This window comes from Doryrhamphus excisus, linkage group LG21 (assembly GCF_037039965.1).
Source record: "Doryrhamphus excisus strain RoL-2023G ecotype Guam linkage group LG21, RoL_Dexc_Guam_v1.1, whole genome shotgun sequence".
Taxonomy (NCBI): Eukaryota; Metazoa; Chordata; class Actinopteri; order Syngnathiformes; family Syngnathidae; genus Doryrhamphus; species Doryrhamphus excisus.
In genome coordinates this window covers 7,310,295-7,332,697 of record NC_136377.1, presented here as the reverse complement: position 1 = coordinate 7,332,697, position 22,403 = coordinate 7,310,295, and the positions used below count along the sequence as shown (strand labels likewise).

At 39.5% G+C, this 22,403-nt stretch overlaps 1 long non-coding RNA gene across 1 annotated transcript in view; it reads right to left on the bottom strand.

The window, feature by feature from the left end:
- LOC131137859 (uncharacterized) overlaps positions 1–22,403 on the bottom strand; it is a 107,136-nt gene that overhangs the window by 39,990 nt on the left and 44,743 nt on the right. The window contains exon 2 of the long non-coding RNA XR_009131991.2: positions 6,002–6,061. This is a non-coding gene — a long non-coding RNA (uncharacterized LOC131137859). The remainder of the gene's footprint in view (positions 1–6,001; positions 6,062–22,403) is intronic.

The following is a 22,403-nucleotide window of genomic DNA, read 5'->3' as shown; positions in this document are numbered from 1 at the left end:
TCTATAGCACTAATCCTCATTAGGGTCATGGGTATGCTGGAGCCTATCCTTTTTAATACATGCAAAAGTGATACAGTACACACATGTGCTGCTTTTTCTTTGGCTTTTTTCATTCATTCATTTTCTACCGCTTAGGCGAGAGCCGGGGTACACCCTGGACAGGTCGCCAGCCAATCACAGGTCACATATAGACAAACAACCATTCACAAAAACAAACAACCACAAGCATCTCTCACTCTGCATGTATCAGCCATGACATGATACGAATGAAAAAAGTTCTCCTCCTATTCTGTGTGGAAGTGGTAAGTTTATGGCTTCTTACATTGTCCTTATTTCTCATTCCGTTTGAAACCGTTTGCAATAAACAAACCGGAGTCTCTTGCGTCTCTACAGTGATCCTGTATCCTGCCCAGTTGAGTTACAGTTGAGCAATGTGTTATAAACAAAGAATTATAGTAGTGTACAGGTGACTATAGGGGTGTTATTTCAAATCTACAGGGCTCTAATAATGGTACAAATCATATTCATTCATTTCATTTATTTTCTACCGCTTTTTCCTCACCAGGGTCGCGGGGGTGCTGGAGCCTATCCCAGCTGTCTTCGGGCGAGAGGCGGGGTACACCCTGGACTGGTGGCGAGCCAATCACAGGGCACATTTGGACAAACAACCATTCACACTCAAATTCATACCTATGGACAATTAGGAGTCGCTAATTAACCTAGCATGTTTTTGGAATGTGGGAGGAAACCGGAGTACCCGGAGAAAACATGCAAACTCCACACAGAGATGGCCCAGGGTGGAATTGAACTCAGGTCTCCGAGCTGTGAGGTCTGACGTTAACCACTCGACCGCAGTCTTTGGCTTTTAGTCAAAACTAATTCAAAACGCTGTCGACACAGCAGCCTCCCAGGGATTACGTCACCTTAATTCGTTTAATTGCCCAACAAAAAACAATAAAAAGCATTTATTGTGCTTCACTTTCTGGAAAGAAAGATATGATTTTCCTCAATGTGAGTGGTTAAGATTTAGGCTAGAATGTGTGGAAGTTTACCTTCAGGGATCAATAGAAACTCACTGTCCTATTACAAATACATAATTTAAGAATAATAATAACGGTTTCTATTGGCTGGGAACAAAGCCCTTTAAGGTGACTTTTGTGCGCAGGACGGTGGAATCTGATGCTTCCCTCTGTAGAAGGAATGCAAAAAGACATTTTTCTTGCTTATGGTTAAAGTCATTAGTGTGACTGTCCAGCCGTGGCAGATCAGTGGCAGCTCCATCCATCTGAACGCACGGCAGTTGTGTTAAAACTCACAACTGCTAATGGCTGGAGTTAACACTGACTGAGTGATAAGCCTCCGTAAGGAATCATACCGCTCACCTTTTCCCTCCCTCTTATGGAATCTTCCCTCATCACACCCGTACTGACAATTCCTACTCCTACTGCCTCCGTTATGCTCTTACTTTCCAATCATCTAATGTTCAAACCAACAACCTTTTACACTGAAAACTGTTATTGTACAGCCAAACAGTGCAACTAATAAACTAGTCAAGTTCCCAAACAAACTGTGAAGAATAGTTCTTTTAGGAATGGGACACTATAGACAGACTAGTTTAGGAATCCTTAAATCGTCTTTATTATTTGTGTGTATTTTTTATGTATATGTAGTGATCTGTGTGGGTGGTTTATTTGTTCAAAGAAAGCACACAGAACAATGAACAATTTGTATCGCGCGCCTTCATTCCTCTGAGGTGATCCCTTGTAAAATCCCTTGACTTCCAGGCCATATTTTTCATTGTATTTTAAACATTTTCCACACAAATATCATTTTTGTGAGTACTTTCAGGACCATGTTTTTCCTGGCACACTTGAACGTGAACTGCAAAGAAGAGATTTGTGAAATTTGAAAACTCATTATATATTCATTCATTCATTCATTCATTCATTCATTTTCTACCGCTTTTCTTCACAAGGGTCGCGGGGGGTGCTGGAGCCTATCCCAGCTGTCTTTGAGCGAGAGGCGTGGTACACCCTGGACTGGTCGCCAGCCAATCACAGGGCACATATAGACAAACAACCATTCACACTCACATTCATACCTATGGACAATTTGGAGTCGCCAATTAACCTAGCATGTTTTTGGAATGTGGGAGGAAACCGGAGTACCCGGAGAAAACCCACGCATGCACAGGGAGAACATGCAAACTCCACACAGAGATGGCCGAGGGTGGAATTGAACCCTAGTCTCCTAGCTGTGAGGTCTGAGGCACTAACCACTCGACTGCCATGCAGCCTCTCATTATATATATGTATATCAATGGAATTTTTGTCTTTTTAATAATAATTAGGAGAACATGAGAAAGTGCAAATGACAACAAAGCCTACTTTGTTGAGTTTGCATGTTCTCTGGTTTCCTGTAATATTCCAAAAACATGCATGTTAGCTTAATCTGCAACTCTGAAATTGTCCATAGGTATGAATGTTAGTGTGATTGGCTGGCGACCATTCCCGAGTGTCAGCTGGGATAGGTTCCAGCATACCCCCATGACCTTAGTGATGATAAGCGCCTTAGAAAAAGAATGGATGGATGTTCTTGTGTAAAATGAACCGGGGTCATATGTTCCTAACATTGTTTCATTGTCCTGCTGATATGATGCAGTACTGATATTGGTTGAAAATGACACAAATGCTTCCTTAACATACCTTTATATTCACCTTATGGGGCATTATTGTTATTCCAAATGTGCTCGTGAACAAAGATTAGGCAGGTAGATATCACCAGCAACACCTGCGGCGCTGTGTGCATTTGTGCGTATGTGTGTGTGTGCGTGTGTGTGTGCTTAACAAAAGCTTATCCTTTGTGACAATCACATTTAAGTCCTTTTGGAAAACTGGGTGTTTCAATTTTCTTTCTATGGACACATGCCCTCGATCACACACACGTACACACACACACACACAAACACACACACACACAGGCACTATCACAACCATCCTGATAGGCTGCCGGACAAACCATTGACCTTCCCTTTGCAATCTCTCAGGTCGATCAGTAGGCCATTCGTCCATGTAATGTTTACATCTCTGTGGGCCATTTGGTCCACAATGAGGAGACTGACTGCATTTTTGGTCCACAACCTAACCTATGAGTCTACTGCGCTTATTTGGACCACTTTGCGGCATGGAAAGGACATCTGGGCATCATGGTTTTTTCTTCTTACTGACAAAAGGGAGACATTCAAAGTCATGGTGACCAATGAACATTGCTCTGCAACTGAAGCCTTAATGTAGACATCCATACAGGGTTCTGGCTGTATGGTCAACAATAAGCAAATAACCGCTTATGTCTGTAATTCAGCTAAATTTGCTGATACTTGTTTGGCTAGTTTTGCTGATATTCTTCTAGCTACATTTGTTGACACTCACGCTTATGGATCAGAAACCTTTGCCAAATTTCACCTACAGTATATTCATTCAAATATGCCTTCTAATAATGCATTTAGGGCAGCATGGCTGTCAAGTGGTTAGCGCGTAGACCTCACAGCTAGGAAACCAGGGTTCAATTCCACCCTCGGCCATCTCTGTGTGGAGTTTGCATGTTCTCCCCGTGCATGCGTGGATTTTCTCCGGGTACTCCGGTTTCCTCCCAAATTCCAAAAACATCACATTTCATATCATACATTTATGACACCAATTCAGTAATCCCACAGTATTTTTGTACTTAGAGCATTTTTTATGTTATTAGAGCCTTTACCTTTACCTTTACCTTTACATTGGTATTACCCAATACAGTAGTAATAATTCGAGTAAATAAACAATTTAAGACATAAATAAGACTTGCGAGTGTTGATCTGAATGTGTTCCTTCCAGGAGATGAGTGATGGGCGGACAGAAAGTGAGGTGGGATTCAGAGCAGAGTGTCATGTCGTCATTCATGGTTACGGCTGCAACAGTAGCCCATGTTTATATTACTGATTTTTATTTAATTTTTAGTTAATTGGTGACTCCAAATTGTCCATAGGTATGAATGTGAGTGTGAATGGTTGTTTGTCTATATGTGCCCTGGGATTGGCTGGCGACCAGTCCAGGGTGTACCCCGCCTCTCGCCCAAAGACAGCTGGGATAGGCTCCAGCACCCCCACGACCCTTGTGAAGAAAAGCAGTAGAAAATGAATGAATGAATGAATAATGCATTTATTCTTATCAACAAATGGCAACCTTAAAGGTACAGTTCATTTCAAAACAAGAAAAGTACCAAAAGTAAAGAAAGTGTTTAATTCAATGAAGTTTGTTTGTCATATGTACGTATATGACACATTGATTTGGTGTTGATAGATTGTCGGACAAATAAAGATGATGAATTCAGATGGAAACATAAGTATGCAGCCTTGGCAGTGCCACTACTTATTGTAATGATTATGACTATTGAAGAACTTGTCCTCCCTCTCATCTATGCTAGGATATTTATTACTGTCTCATCTATTGAAAAGCCTTTTAAATATGATCAACGATGCCCGCCTCTCATTTTTTTGTCGGTAAATACATATTAGTTATCTTCATTTCAGCCCAAATGTAATGAGATGTTTGAGACGGGTTTAACGCTATTTTGTCCTCAGGCAGTTTAATAGCAAATATCCATCAGGAGGCAATGCAGCATCCACTAACAATCTACTGACTGATGACTTTTCATTCAATTATGATGCATGGCCCTTTTTAAGGCCAAGTTTCCTTGCATTAAAACGTCAATATCTATCAAATCAGGACATCCTACCTTCTTTTCACTTATGTGGGCGCATACACTGGGAATAATGTTATGCTAAAAGTTCATACACAAATACAAGAGGAAGAAAAAAGGCAAAAACTAAATTATATTTAGTTTAAAGCAGGGGTGTCAAACACGCAGCCCGCAGGCCAAAATGTGGTCCGCAGGACACTACTTTGAGGCCCCCACCTTGATATGAAAGTTTAATGTTAGTGCGGCCCGCGCAAGTTTGATATGGATGCTGTATGGTATCATGTACCCAGAAAAAATTATTACGTTTGATTAATGTTCATGTTAAAGGTTAAATAACTGTTAATAGTTATCCTCCCTATCCGTGTGGAAGTGGTAAGTGTTTGGCTATTTAAGTTTAAAGGAAATAACTTGAAGGCTACCGTTTAGGTCGCTAGCTTTCTAGTTTGCGAGTTAGCATGTGTCTAAAGACCCTGCAGTTGTGCAATATGTTGTAAATAAAAAGAGTATAAATGTGACTATAGTCGTGTTTTGTCATGTCTACAGGGCTCTAATAATGCTTTGTTCATTTTAATCTGAAAAAAATAATTTGTCTACCCACCAACCATATGTGGTTTCTTAAGTTTTTATTATTATTATTCTTATATTTATTTATTACTGATGATTGATTTTCTTTATTCTTGATTTGTTTATTTATTTGTTTATCTTATTTTGTGCAGAAAAAAAGTAAGATATTTGAGAACAGTTGAATGTTTTATCAGAGCTTTTATTGTAGAAAATCGGAACCAAAGCACTAAAAAAGTTTGTATATTTTTCTATTTTTAATAAATGCGTTTTTTTTGTTTTTTTTTGGAAAACCTGATGCGGCCCAGCCTTGCCCAGACCCTAGCTCCAGTGGCCCCCAGGTAAATTGAGTTTGAGACCCCTGGTTTAAAGTAAGCATTGATGCCAGTGTTCCACAAATAAAGATATTGTTGAAATAAACACGATTTATTTCTAAATTGATCATGCGTCTCTACTTGAGATCTGCAGCACTAAAGTCCAATACAGGATGCTATCTGGTCAATATGGGCCAAAGTGTCTCTGAGGAATACTGTCAGCAATGCATGTCATTAATAACTATGGCAAGTGTGTAGCAAAAAAAAAAAAAAAAACGAAGGTCCCAAGGCAGTGCTGAGTGCGTATATCAATCAGGGCTCCAAAAAGTTAAACGATGCGTTAGAAAGAAGGTTCCCTATTATGGAAAGAAGATACTGGAAGCACTGACCGTGGGATGACCGTTCTCTTTCAGGGGGTGAGAGAGGCGCGCAAGTAGCAGGAAGTCACTCTGTGAAAAAAAAAAAGACCAGTAGACCACACACATTTAAATGGGCATATTCTCACACATGAGCAACCATGATCATAATAATCCACGATAATCTGACACTGCCCCACTTAAGATATAAATAAAGACGGCATGTGAGGATCCTAAGAAGAAACCATATTGTAATAACAAAGTTCACCTTCTACTTTGTCTCAAACTCATACAATATGTATTTGTCCCACATCAGAAATTCAACACCCCCCCCTCCCCTCACAGCTATTAAAATGTAATAGACAAGAAAACACCTTGACCCCGCTTGCATTGAGAGGCTCCTTCTGCATAATGAGGTCATAAAATGGGACAACGCTGATAAGCGTGCCTAATTTGTTTCTTAAATGGACAGCAGAGACAAGCAGCCTTAGCAACAATAAAGAGACAGACATGACAAATAAGGTGTAATCACTAAAGCGCCATGAAGGTAAAGTGATACAGTGGAACATCCAAGGTCAAATACACTCTGGGACGCTGGTCTACTTCCAATTTGTATTACAAAACAATGTTTTACGTTGGAAATAATGGCATGTAAATTAAAGGTGTCCTTGGCTGAAAATTACACTTTCAACCAAAAATACATGAGAACACCACCAGCAGCTAGAATAGATTACCAATAGAAGTTTCAGGTCCACTGTATAAATGACAATAACGTAAAAGACTACTGTTTTCTCAAAGTACAAAAAAAGTATTGTGAAAGGGCTTTTATATTAAAGTTTCTTATCTTCAGTCTGTAAAGATGCAGAATCGCCATTTGTGAAATGTAAAATCTCATGTACTGTCTACAAAACGTTTGCAGCATTTCTTGAAATGCTGACTTTTCAACTGTATTAAAGAGCAGTTGGTTTGTTTTGTTCTTGTAGCTGCGCCACTTTTAAATAAATTCAGCATACCAGCTTGTGTTAATGGGCTCACCTTGTTCATAATTAACATTCCCACATGGGGGAAGTTTGTTGTTTCAGTGAAGTGAGTAATCGGTTAGGTCCGAGACGGATCCAATCAAGAAAAACCAAACACAAACCATTAGCGGTTTGGTCCACAACATATGAAATACCAAAATAGTTGTCAATAGTTGTTAATTTAATTATCGATTAATGGTTGATTCGATTAATTGTTGCAACTTCAGTCTGTAAAGATGCAGAATCGCCATTTGTGAAATGTAAAATCTTAAGTACTGTCTACAAAACATTTGCAGCATTTCTTGAAATGCTGACTTTTCAACTGTATTAAAGAGCTGTTGATGTGAGGTTTGTTTTGTTCTTGTTATTCTCCACTTTCAAATAAATTCAGCATACCGGCTCGTTCGTGTTAATGGGCTCAACCTGTTAATTAACAACCTGTTGTTAATTTAATTATCGATTAATGGTTGATTCGATTAATTGTTGCAGCTCTAGCATGGAGCACTACATCATTACTTGCCAATAACGATATTGGCATGGAACCACTACAAACATGAACCTTCAGCCCATAATATCAGAAGAGCAAAATATGAGTGGATTTTATTCTTTCCTTATCATAAAAAAACAAAGGATTACAACACACCCCCAACATAGGGCGAGTTTCTTCACATTATTCCATAAAAGTCGAAGCGCTAGTATTCAAAGTCGAATGAGACAACCTTATACCAGTATAGAACACCAATCTACATGGAACCCACTGGGTCCCAACTGGCACCCTTGCGTCGCGGTATCACAAAATGTGCTATTTGCTAGCATGTCATGTGTTGCCGATGTCATGATTCAACTGAGTGGTTGAATTGTGCATCCGACTGTATTGCATATGAAGCCCTTTTCCATGTTGCTGTTCTGCATAAATGGCATTGATCAGGAACGGACACACAAAAGTCAACTTAGCAATTCTGCCTTCGGAGTTAGTATCACAGCTGTAACAGAGTCTGTATAAAAAGGGAATGCCGAAAAGACAGGATAAAGGTGTGAAGTTTAATTGTGCTGGTGAGCTAACAGAAGAACTATTTGAATACATGAAAGATCAAACTAATACTGCGTTTGTTTGTTTTCTCAGGGAGTGGGGGCACGATCGGCATAAACAGTACACGATGTGCAACGCAACGGTGAAATAGACTTAGGCGTGTTTGCAGTTTCCATCCTGATGACGGATTGTGATTTTTTTTTTTCTCGACTGACTCGTGTATCCATCTCTTTCAAGCAAAAATAATTGGGGCTCTAAGGAGAACTTGGCAGATGGATTTGTCAGGTTTTAAAAGGCAATTACTTAACATGCTTTTGTGCCATCCATTCCCCTTCCAAATATTCCTGTGTATATTAAACCTTTGTACATAGATGTGTTTGAGTGCTGTCCTGTTTTTTGCATTAATCCTACTGAAAATGTAGCATTAAGTGAATGCATCCCTCATTCCACTGACACACATTTGACATCACAACCTTAAGTGTCATCAAGGAGCAAGACGCACATGTTTAAGAGCACACACACACACATACATACACACATACATACACACACAGCTGGCCATACATATTAAAGAGAGATTTCGTTCTTTCCTCCTGTGCATCAAAGGACACAAACTTGCATGCATGAGCACACACACACACACACACACAGGAGCACATAACCTGCAAGCACACTCATGCAGGCTGGCAAGAAGCAGCAACAAATGGCTGTGAAGGCAGAAGAGTGCCCCCTGCTGTTACACAACCGACACAAAGGATGCGCCACCTGTTCACGCTGACTCTCCGCTCCTGTTGGGATCCTCTCTATTAGCTGAGAGGTTGCACTAATAAAATGGATGCCTCCGTCATAAAACTGCAGGTAAACCTTGTAGAGACAAGGAAGGACCGGAGAGGGCACAGGGAAAAAGTGTGAGGAAGACAACAGCATCTAAATAAAAGTAGAACTACCACACTCGGTAGTACGGTGAGATGATCCTACTGCTACTCTGGCCGGCACGAGACAACTTTATTACAAAAATAAAGTAAATGCAGTGATTGAAGTGTATTTAATTATACGACTTAAGGTTGTAGCTTTTTATATAAGACTGAATTTACATTTTATATGGTTTTGTATTGTAATAATTCCCCAAAATATCATGATATATGCGAAGCTCCATATCATCCAACCCTAATAAAAACATAACATAGGTAAGAAATGTACAATATAAGTACCAATACAAGTTTAGAATTGAAAAAATAATTATTTTAAGGTGGCTTCCTCTGGTGTATTTAATTATACGACTTAAGGTTGTAGCTCTTTATACAAGACAGAATTTACATTTTATATGGTTTTATTTTGTAATAATTCACCCAAATATCATGTTTTATGCAAAGCTCCGTATCACCCAACCCTAATAAAAACAGCATAGGTAAGAAATGTACAATATAAGTACCAATACAAGTTTAGAATTGAAAAAAATAATTATTTTAAGGTGGCTTCCTCTGGTGGACACAGGAAGCTGAATGAATCGTGTTGGTAACCATGGCAATGAAATGTTTTGCTGTGAAGAAATGCAAAATGCGACCCATATCGGTACTTGACTCATATATTTCTTACCTACCTTTTGAGTGTTAAGTTGTGGTGTGACGATTTTAGCGCGGGGTACCCATACACGCCTGGGAAAACATGGAAACTCCACACAGAGATGCCCAACCCAGGTCTCCCAAATCTCCTGTGTCCGACATGCTAACCACTCATCCACCGTACGGCCCCTGGTGTGTCTCATATACCATCAAACATGGTACTATAAGAAACTATAGATTAATTAGTGTGTCATTCCTTGTTAGAACAAGTCTAAAATGATGAAAATTGATGGAAACACTGAGATGACAGCAGCACAACAAGGGCACCGAACATTACGCTATCATCAATCAAGTGCGGTGTTCAAATGAGCCAAACATGGAGCAGTAAATCAGGACACGGCGAGGAGGCAGGTTGAGAATTTGGAAGGGCGTAGGAATAAATGACAGCATTGTGGAGTGGCAATACAAAACAGATGGTCGGCCATATCAGAAGAATATTGGAGAAGTACGTAGTCAAACTGTCAAAAATAGAAGCTGGGATGGTGAGTGATTGTGGAAGATCAGCTTGCTTTGACACATGAAAGACTTCTTTAGCCAGCAAATGGACATCGGGACCATTGAGACGAATCCGGCAATAAAAAGACCATTAATTCTCATTGGGCACAAGGAGAGGTCCATTTGTTATGGCAAATGGTTTTCTTGTATGACTGTTCGAGACAGAGTCCCACAATTAGGAGCCGGGACGGTATATATCATCATCATCGGGGTACCCACAAGCCTGGAGATATGAAGATGGAGCCACACATGATGATAGGGGCACATTTAATAAAAGTCTGAGGTTTTTTTTTTTAGTCTTAAAAGGGGAGAAGCTGATTAGTTTATGGGGTCTTTAATGGTGGCCTGTCAGCATCACACCCTTTCAAATGGGCTTATTACGCATCAGTGTGAATTCTGTTTGCATTAGCAAAGAAGGAAAAAGGAAGCAAAACACAGACGCAGAAGGTAGAGGGGTAAAAACAAGAAACTTCACAGCTCGTTTCTGGATAATGTATACCCGAGGACGACTATCCAGACTAAATGATGAGCACTCAGTGTTCAAGTAGCCTCTTTAAGCACAGTGTGAGTGAAAATAGTATAAAACCCTAAAGCACACAGATTAACACACAAGAGCGCATTAAGAGAAAGAAATGGCGCAGTAGAGTTGTAAGTCATTCCTCTCACATTGATGATGCAGGCTGCCCTTGAAAGTATACGGTATGTGAGCTGACTGTAAACAACAATATAGGTTTATTGACCTCAGGAAGGGAATGCAGGGGAACTTAAGAGGTTGAGATATATGCAAATTGGACAACTTTTTAAAGCCTGCACGACGGGGTGCAGCGGTGCCCGAACCTTTTCCACCGAAGGCCACCTACTGAAAAGTGAACCGATGCAAAGACAACTTTGATATTGTATACCATTCATTCATTTTCTAACGTTTATCCTCATAAGGGTCACAAGGGTGCTGGAGCCTATCCCAGCTGTTGTCGAGCGAGAGGCGGGGTACACCCTGGACTGGTCGCCAGCCAATCACAGGGCACATATAGACAAACAACCATTCACACTCACATTCATACCTATGGACAATTTGGAGTCGCCAATTAACCTAGCATGTTTTTGGAATGTGGTAAGAAACTGGAGACTACCTTCTTAAATCATTTTTGAGTATTTAATTTTTTATTTAAACTTATTCCCCAACCAAATATTCCAAAAAAATCCATCTTTGTTTATTATATTTTATATAATAATTTTATTTTATATTCAGATTTTTAGTACTTTTCCTATAATGTTTCACTTCTATGCGACGAAACTGACAATATTTTTCCTCACAATAGTATGACTCTTAAAATTGTGACGCAACTTTTTTCTTTACATATTTTGACTTTATTCCAATAAAATTACATTTTTTTTACATTTCTACTGTGTTTTTTTTCTTGTAAATTTTCTTCTTTCCTGGAAATGTTCTTCTTATCTTACTTTAATCCCGTAATATGGTAACTCTTTCCGCAACCTTCATTGGAAGTACGTCATACATCATACGTTATTATCATAAAAATGACAACAATTGTCATTACATTGAGTGGAACCATAAACAGTATACTCACACAGTTTATTTGTCCGGTAGTGCATTCTAAAAACATGAAAACAAACAAACAAAACTGCAGGAAAAATCAACCACCCATCCATTTTCTATGCCGCTTATCCTCACTAGGGTTTCAGCTGACTTTGGGCGAGAGGCGGGGCCAATTGCAGGGCAAAACAGCCATTCTCACTCACATTCATACCTATGGACAATTTGGAGACACCCCTTTTAAATACAGTACAAGCAAAGTTGCGAGAGGAGGAGAACTTTTGGCCCAGTTTTTTATTTGAATTCTGCACGCTTGGATCATATTTACCTTGTCATTCTAGGACAGTTTCTGAATTCTGACGCTGCCAAACCATTCAACCGTGTACACTTTGTACTGTCGGAGTAGAATGCAAGCTTATTTATTTATATAAAGTTTGAGAAACCTTGTTTTAGAGTATGTAAGTAGGCCTTTTCAATGTTGTCCCAGCTCGCTAATGGAGCAATCACTTCATATCACTGACTTTGCAGACCAATATGCGTGCATGCCAGCTTAAGAATCTTCGCTGTCATGTTGCAGTTGTGCAAAAACAAGCTAATGGAGGAGAAAAATGGAGAAAGTGAACAAACAGTGCCCTCACGGAGACAGTTACTGCTCCAACTAAATGTCAGATTGGCAGATGCTCCCATCTGGTCTCTTGATGTTCATCTGTTTACCATCTTTCACAAAACATGCCCGGATCAATTATGACTCAGCCAAATGTCACCTTCATGAGGGGGCTGCTTAAATGATATTTGGCTGGAAAAGGGGCTGGAAAACATCATGAACAATAATTTCGAGTGGTGAACATATACTGTAAGTCAGGGGTCTCAAACTCAATTTACCTGGGGGCCACTGGAGCTAGGGTCTGGGCAAGGCTGGGCCGCATCAGGTTTTCCGAAAAAAACAACAAAAAAAACGAATTTATTAAAAACAGAAAAATGAATAAACTTTGCTTTGGTTCCGATTTTCTACATGAAAAGCTCTGATAAAACATTCCACTGTTCTCAAATATCTTACTTTTTATTTTTCTACACAAAATGAGATGAAAAATAAATAAACAAATCAAGAATAAAAAAAATCAATCAGTAATAAATAAATATAATAATAATAATAAAACGGCAAATAATAAAAACTTAAGAAACCACATATAGTTGGTGGGTAGACAAATTATTTTTTTCAGATTAAAATGAACAAAGCATTATTAGAGCCCTGTAGACATGACAAAACACGACTATAGTCACATTTATACTTTTTTTTATTTACAACATATTGCGCAACTGCAGGGTCTTGAGACACATGCTAACTCGCAAACGAGAGAGCTAGCGACCCAAACAGTCGCCTCCAAGTTATTTCCTTTAAACTTAAAAAGCCAAAAACTTACCACTTCCACACAGATAGGGAGGATAACTATTAACAGTTATTTAACCTTTAACATGAACATTAATCAAATGTAATAATTTTTTTCTGTGTACATGATACCATACAGCATCCATATCAAACTTGCGCGGGCCGCACTAACATTAAACTTTCATATCAAGGTGGGGGCCTCAAACTAGTGTCCTGCGGGCCACATTTGGCCCGTGGGCCGCGTGTTTGAGACCCCTGCTGTAAGTGATTGACAATAAGAGTAACATTTGGGGAAGCATTGTTTGTAGGGTCGCCGACCATCCAAAAATTTCCAAAAATGGAAAGCATGCGTCATGTATTGAGCTGAAAAAGAATGAACTTTGACCTGTATTACCTGTAAACCGCGGTTTTGTAGTACCGATAGCACCCGGCTCATCTCATTAGTCAAGGTTAATACTGTTCCCTCGTTTATCGCGGAGGATTGGCTCCCAAAATAAGTGAGATCTGCAAAGTCGCCAACTTTATTTCTTACATGTGTTTTAAGGCTGTAACACCCACCACCATACACTTTATAGACTAAGTATTCTCTTGTTTAAATACTCAAAAAAGTTCAGTCTAAAACTAATTTTACACAAAAACATTCAGCATGGCGGTAGGGCTGAAGACAAGAGGGTCGGTCGGTCCCAAAAGCATGGTGTCCCTCATTTACTGTTGCATAATGAGCTACAGAAGAGGTTATATTAGCCCAAGCTTGTTGCATTTGCAGCTTCTCCTTTCTCCTCCATGCCATCCTTCCGAAGGAGTAATACTTAGGGAAGTGTTACTTTAAGTCAGGGATGTGTGATGCATGAGCCTTCTGGTTGCGGGAGCCGTGCTCACTCCCCAAGCTCTCACATACGTGGTATGTGTGTGTGTTTGTGTGTGTGTGTGTATGTTGCCACATGCTGTGACACACTACGATCATATTTCATGATGAATTTAAAACCACACAGAGGGTGGTATTGATCTGTTGCTGTAGCTTTTCTTTGAGAGATTTATCTTATGAGGTTTTAATAGCCACACATTCAAGTTCCTCTGATCCCAGAGGTGTTACCACACACCTTTGTTCACCTTTCATCCTTCTTCTACGGTCATCTTTCCCTTTTCGCAAAATAATATACAATTTCCTGCTCTTCTGATCAGTTTTTCAAAAAGTTAAAGGTCTCCAGTTTGTCTACTTTGTCTTACAGCTTCACTTTTTAATGCCCCCCTTTTACTCCCGAAAGAGCCCCATAAAATCATTCTCATCTTTATAGCTTTTTCTTTCTTCTTTAGCTCATACAATATCTAGTTATTGTTCCTCAATGTGTCAGGCAAGCTACACACAGGAGAGACATTGCTGATGTTTAATGTGTCATACTCTATGAGTATTATTGTCCCCGAAGTTGAACCTAATGTTTGGAGGCCCGATAGTGACGACCAAGACAAGGTAAAGTTAAGTAAGCAGTAAACTACTTTCATGCTGCCTGCTGTATCACGATGGATTATGGTCATATGAAGCATACGTGCACAGGAAGGGAGTGAAAGCTGAAAAGCAATGTTCATAGGCAAATAACCGCAATATAACAAATTCTAATATGGTATTGAGGGTACATTCTTTAGAAAGAAACATGTAAAAAAGGTTAAAGATTCATATACGAAAACAAGCAGGTGCATCTCCAAGCAAGTCAGAGCTTTTCTTCCGGTCACTCACACATGCCAGTTAAGTGTAGGAAAATAAATTTAGTGATAATAGTAATCAATCAAGCAAATAAATACGATTACTAAAATATGCGGCTGCACTGTTGAGGAGTGGTTAGCACACAGGCCACACAGCTAGGAGACCCAGGTTCAATCCCACCCTCGGCCATCTCTGTGTGGAGTTTGCATGTTCTCCCTGTGCATGCGTGGGTTTTCTCCGGGTACTCCGGTTTCCTCCCACATTCCAAAAACATGCTAGGTTAATTGGCGACTCATTCATAGGTATGAATGTGAGTGTGAATGGTTGTTTGTCTATATGTGTCCTGTGATTGGCTGGCCACCAGTCCAGGGTGTACCCCGCCTCTAACTTGAAGACAGCCGGAATAGGCTCCAGCACCCTTTGCGACCCTTGTGAGGAAAAACGGTAGAAAATGAATGAATTAATGAAAGAATAATAAAATATGCGTGGTGGTTAGAGCGCAGGCCACACAGCTAGGAGACCCGGGTTCGATCCCCCCTCGGGCATCTCTATGTGGAGTTTGCATGCTCTATATGGCTTGTCCTCATTATGGTATGCTGGAGCCTATCCCAGCTGTCTTCAGGCAAAGATGGGTACACCCTAGTTGGGTTGCCAGTCAGACAAACACATTCATACTACTCCACAAACAGAGATGTATATAAAATGTGTATTGTGTAATATTTTTGGGTGTCCAGAACAAATTAATTGGATTTACATTATTTCATGTAGAGAATGGATTAATGATGAAATATTTTTGGGACATCTTCTGTTCCCTCAGTGTCATTTACAGCATCAGAAAAAAGGTGGGAAATGCCAGCCTTTACAGGCGGTGTGAAAGGGGCCGCTGATTCAGACCTTTGGAAAAGCCCCTGAGCTCTAGGAGTGTTTTCGGAAAAGAGAAAAGCAAGGCACTTTCTTTTAGTCTATCCCTGTGTTTCTGTCCCCGTAATTTCACACATCCATAGAAACAAGGCCTTTGTCACCTTTCAGTCTGCTACCTCCACCATCGTTACACAACTATCTCTCTCTTCCTCTCTCATTTTACACATCACCTTTATGTTTTCCCTGGCCCTCCGCCTCCCGTCTCCCCATCCAGCTTGCGGTCTTTCGTCACTACCTTCCTCCATGCATTCCTCTCCTCCGCTGTGTTCTTTCATTTCCTGTGCATGAAAGATTCATCCCAGCATTTTAATAATAAATAAGAAGATACAGTTGAAAAGTGCAGAGAGGCACCCTTGCAAGGATCCAAAAGACAAGCCAGGGTAATATTCCTCATCAGTCATCCTGCTCGTCTCTGTTCCCTCCACTCGTCTCCCCAAAGGATGGCTTTTTGTGTGGCTAACGGCAAGGCAAACAATGAGGTCGAGGGTGGATGTGGTGACCTTGTGCTTATCTCCAGTGTACTGATTCGATTGCTGTTGTAAAACTTTAAGCTTGTTACTCTCTAAGTCTTAGGGTTTTGAACCAAAATGGGATAGAGGTCAATTTGTTTTGGGTCATTGATCATCAGCAGGAATAGGACTTGTCAATTCATGCTGCTCTTTAAGTAAAGTTATGGCAATATGTCATATATTTTAGAGGACACACATTTAGACTTGACCTTCAAAAAAACAGGAGGAAATGATAAAGTGGTATGAATAAACATCAAGAAAAATAATTTCATCCTTGATTCATTAGCAGGTTCTGATTTTATTATTTTTTTTAGTTGGATTTCAACTTATTCATGAAAATTCAATGTTGCAAAGAAAAGACTGTATGTGGACTTTGTATCAACGTGACGAATGATACAATAAAGCAAAGAACTGTCAAGGTTAGAGCAGCTCAGAAATGCATTGGATACGCTACATGCCCCATGATCATCCCATCAACTTAGCCTGACGTGGCGGACAGGAGAGAGAAATATTATAAAGCGATTTCATTGACATGCAATGCGACACTTGCGGGGTAAAAAAAAAAAAAAAAAAAAAGCCATTCACTCATCTTCATTAGATCCAGGGAGTGAGAAAGGATGCTAAAGTTAAACAGACCAGAACTTATAAGTAGCACAAAGAGGACAGGAACACAATACTTTTTTTTGTAGGAGGATATTTTCAAGGTTTTTTTTTTTTTTTTGGTTTTTTAATGGTCATAAGGAAAAAAGGGAGCTATAGACTGACACACCATCTGAGCTATTCTCCGGTGATGTGATGTTTCATGCTTATTTAAGCACAGATTTCAAAAATACGAGTCACGTTGTGTCCTCCAGAAGTGAAGGAAATGACTGTGGCCTTCCGGGCAGCGCTGCTTCAGACAAGACTATACGGAATGAATGTGGCAGTGAAGCATTAAGATGCTATGGAGCGAGGCGTTCACTTGTTCTGTTGCTGTAGTAAACTCGCATATAGGATGGGCGAGGGCGCACCGTGACAAGTCGGTTAAGGGTTGTGAGTATGATAAATGTCCCCCTTATCCCTCAATAAGCCCTGACCACGTGGCTTGAGTTTTCCATCCAGTCACCTTTTACACGGTTTCTAATGCGATCCATGATGATGTAATTATCATCAATGCACAGATGCAAACATTTGCAATACTTTTAACACAGTGTTTTTCAACCTTTTTTGAGCCACGGCACGTTTTTTACATTGGAAAAATCTTGTGGCACAACAAGTTATTCCCTTGTTGGAATAACTCTGTATTGCCAGTTTTTCGTCTGTCCAGTCTTGAAATTTAGTTTGAATCAAAAACAAACTTGCGTGTTACGTCATATCTGAGCATGCGCTGAAAGAACGCACCCGGGATAAATTTAAACGGGAAAAGATCAAATTCAATCTTGCTAATATTTTATAATTAAACTCGGGACATGTTTTATATACAGTAAACCTCGGATATATCGGATTCAATTGTTCCCACTGGTTTTGTTCGATATAAGCGAAATCCGTTATATGTGTATACTGGAAAATGTCCGTTTTACGCATATATCGGATTTATATCCGGTATATGCGTAAATGGGATTTTATCCGTTATAAAAAGGCACTTCCTTGACTATGTTTCCAATGTACCTGGACTGGGCAATGAAAAGAGACGTAAGGTAATGAGAATTTAACTTTATTGGACTCTGAGCATAACAAATTGTTAATTAAGCTAGGCCTTGTTACGCCCGTCAGGCCTATGTTATTTCCATTAGTGAGGTTAAGATCTCATTCACTGCTGTGCTAGTATTATTGACGTCACTCACTTTTGTATTTGTCCTAAATCTGGAGCCAGGAGAAAGACACGATGCGGCCATCTGATATATGCGAGGGAAATTGGAACGGGACTGGAGATTTTGTCCGAAATAGGCAAAATCCGTTGTAAAAAATCCGATATATGCAATGAATTTTTATTGGAAATGCATTACAGAAAAATCGGTTCTTTTTTATCTGTCCGTTGTGAGCGAATTTCCGATATATCCGAGTCCGATATATCCGAGGTTTACTGTAGATATATATTTTCTTTCTTAATAAAAGTGGACTTGTGAATGGCGTATAGAAGGGTTTAGATTCTGTTCCACAGATGGCGCTAATGCACACGAAAGCTGCTTGCCAACCGCCAATAAACAGAAGAAGAAAAACACCACGAAGAAGAACGCACCCTGACAACTTTCCGTTTGAGTGGGTACAAGATACCTCAATCGGATTGGTTAAAGAAATATTCCACCCCTGTTCAATTCTTTCCCTTTGAGCAAATAAACCAAATGCAATTGGAATATTTGGGTCCATGTATACTATTGACATAATGGCTATTGACATAATATTTGCAAATGATGATTGATAAATGTTAACTATAAAAAGTGATATTGGATAATTCCTCACGGCACACCTGACGGTTTCTCAAGGTACACTAGTGTGCCGCGGCACAGTGGTTCGAAATCACTGCTTTAACAGACCTTTGACATAATTCCCAGTAGGGCTCTTCAATGTTTAAGCACAAAAGGCTTCACAAAGTTGCAGTATTGCAAATTATTTCAATTTTTTTTTTTTTTTTGCCATAGCAGCATAATCCTCAATTCCCAGATGACCAATTTACTGCCAGCGGTGACGATTACTCAGAACGAGGAATCTAGCATGTAACTACAGTACTTTTAAACCAATTATCATATTAGTGTTACTATCACAGTATAATAGGTTGCCATAACTCACATATCATTCAGCATCTCTCTGAGGAAAAAGTCAGAATAAGACATACTTGGTTGTTGATTATGTGTCGGAGTGTGGCTTTTTTTAGTCATTATTTTTTGATCATCAATAACTATGTGGTCCACTGTGGTGTTTGCCACAAGAGGGAATGGGATGGAATGAGCTGAGGAGATGAGGTAAGAATGATAGCGGTGGACGAACGAGGTTTTGTAACAGAGGGGTCTCTGCAAGGTTTGATGAAGATGAAGTGAAGTGTTAAAAATCAATAGGCTGCTCGATATCCATCCCCAGAAAGACTTGATCGCCAGGTCCCCATTTGAGGGAATCATTGATAGCTATAAAGGCTGAATATAGTGAGCCTCTTCAACGCTTCAGTCAGTTTCAAGTTAAATGACTGATAAGGCCAAGCAAGATAAAATCAGATTTGATCTCAAAGGCAAGAGAGACTTAAATGAGTCTTTTGTCCGCCCAAATTTAACCAAGAAAATGGGAAAAAGACAGCATACTTTTGCTATGAAAGAGACAAATCTCAACCATATTACGACTTAGTTGGAACTCACCAGTTCCTTGGATACCAATTAAGATTGAGGAACAAATAAAATGACATGCAAAATCAACCAAACATACTGTAGAATCATAGTGACCCTGCTTGACGACACACCATAAAACATGGCTTCATCAGGCCGGAATATTCTCTGATGTGGGCAGCGTGGAGATAACGCAAAAATGTATGTTAAAATGGTGTGCATGAGCAGGTATCCCAGTAATGAACAACATCATTACATATCATTCTATGGTCCATGAAGTGCCAAAGGGATGGACATAAAGGGAGACCGGAAGAAATTAGACCGTATCTATTATGATCATTTGGATCATTTAATAGTTTTCATTACTTTTCACTTGGCTGCTTTCATCTAATCGTCTCAGCCAGCTAGGATGTCAAAATCACGTGTGACCTTGTCAAGGTTCATGTCCAACCACTAAATTAGATGTCCCTATTAGTGATTGTTGAGTCACGCCACTATTGCGACGACAGTGATGCTTTGGTTAGCATCATTAATCCGTGCCAGAAGGCCCGACTCAAACCAAAATGGACTCTAACCAAAGCTAATTTTCCCATAGAAAATAATGAAAATCCAATGACTCCATTCACTGTGCAATATTAAAGCTCTAAGTGCAATATATTAAGTTCTAAGTGAAGTATTTCAATAATGCCTCATATATATATGCCTCACACATACACACACATATATATATATATATATATATATATATATATATATATACATACTGGTCATATATTTCATCTCATGCCTTGGTTAGCATCATTAATCCGTGCCAGAAGGTCCGACTCAAACCAAAATGGACTCTAACCAAAGCTAATTTTCCCATAGAAAATAATATAAATCCAATTAATCCATTCCAGACACCCACAAACTTAAACACAAAACATATTTTAAAGATGATAATTACAGTTTTCTACACAAACACTTTGTTTTTTATATTGGGTATAGTTACTCGACTCCATTCACTGTGCAATATTAAGGCTCAAAGTGCAATATATTAAGTTCGAAGTGAAGTATTTCAATAATGCCTCATATATATATGCCTCACACATATATATAATATATATACTGGTCATATATTTCATCTCATGCCTTGGTTAGCATCATTATTCCGTGCCAGAAGATCCGACTCAAACCAAAATGGACTCTAACCAAAGCTAATTTTCCCATAGAAAATAATGTAAATCCAATGAATCCATTCCAGACATCCACAAACTTAAACACAAAACATATTTTAAAGACAATAATTGCAGTTTTCTACACATTCTACACATTTTCGACTTGGGTTCTTTATATTGTTTATTTTTTTAGATTGTGTATTTTTGTACTACTTAACTGATTCTGTACTCTTGCTGCTGTGCATTGCAAATTTCCCCACTGAGGGACGAATAAAGGCATGTCTTATCTTATCTTATCTTATTTCATCTTAGATATCTCCTTTCAGATTGTTTGGGAGAGTTTGAGAGCTACCATTGCCATGCCAACAGCAAAGCATCCTGAAATCATGGATGTGTGGGGTTGATTCTCAGCCAAGGGAATGGGCTCACTCACAATTCTGCCCAAGAACACAACACAGGCGTGAATAAAGAATGGTACCAAAACATCCTCGGAGACCAACTGCTTCCAACCATCCAAGAACAGTTTGGTAATGAACAATGCACCTTGTCATAGTGATAATTAACTCAAAACTTCCACAAAACTTCCCAAACTTTTGAGTACTTGTGGTCATTCATCAATAAAAAACATTTACCTTTACCTGAAAACACCGAAGCAGCAAACTTTGTGAAAACTAATACTTAAAACTTTTGGCCCTGACTGGAAAACAGCTCATTAGCATTAAAGCTAGAAAAACACAAAACAGCACGTTCCCACTTGGGCTTACTAAAAGCACTTTGAAACTGTCTAAATTCCATCATGAAAGATACACTGCCAGTGGAATTACAGTTTAGGTTTACATAAATCCGACATCAGCTTTGTTTGCTCATGCTCTGCAGGAAATGGAGACTTTACAGGCTGGTGCGTTTTCATGCTCAGCTGGCCTCTCGTCTCTTCTTTGCGAGTTCAAGAGCTCTCCAACAGATGTTCCCCGTCATCCTGCTTTGACTCCCATGCCACATCTGCCCGGTTCTTGGCTGCAGCTGTTTACTTGCCCTTTACAATAAGGACACGTAATTGTGTACGGTCCATTTTTTTTTTTTTGTTTTAAACTTAGCTGCTCGTCAAGATTCACAATAAAACCACTGATCTGGCGTCAAAATTTAAACGAAACCTTTTCTTATAGCGATCTGAGCACAATGTCCAACTAAAGAGGCATGTCAAGTCGCTACTGCGGTCGAGAGACGTCTCTAGGGAAGGTGTGCATTTCTTTGTTTTCTTTTGCACCAATTACAATGACTGATGACAATCGAACCCGGGACAAGTGTTTCGACAGGACTTAAGAAGCAATTAAGGTAGCAAGGTAACACAAAGCTACAACACAAACATTCACAGGGACGTCTGTTCAGTTCAGCATAGAATGGATTTTTCCCCCCTACCCCCCCAGAAAGGCCCAAGAGAGGTTGAGTAGTGTTATTTAGCTTTTGATCAATGACACAAAGCTTTTTAGTCTCACTTTAAAGAGTTTAATAGAGTATGACAGAAATGCTAACAACGCAGCATCAGGAGCAACTGGGGGTTAGTGGTCGTGCCCAAGGATACTTTGACATGGGGGATCAAACCCGTGACCTTCAAGTTGGGATACAACCACTCTGCTGCTGAAACCGAAATCCAAGCAAATATAAACTGCTGAAATCAAACTAATCAGTACTTAATTATATTATAACAACATTGTAGTTGTTATATATTATATATTATAACAACAACAATGCAC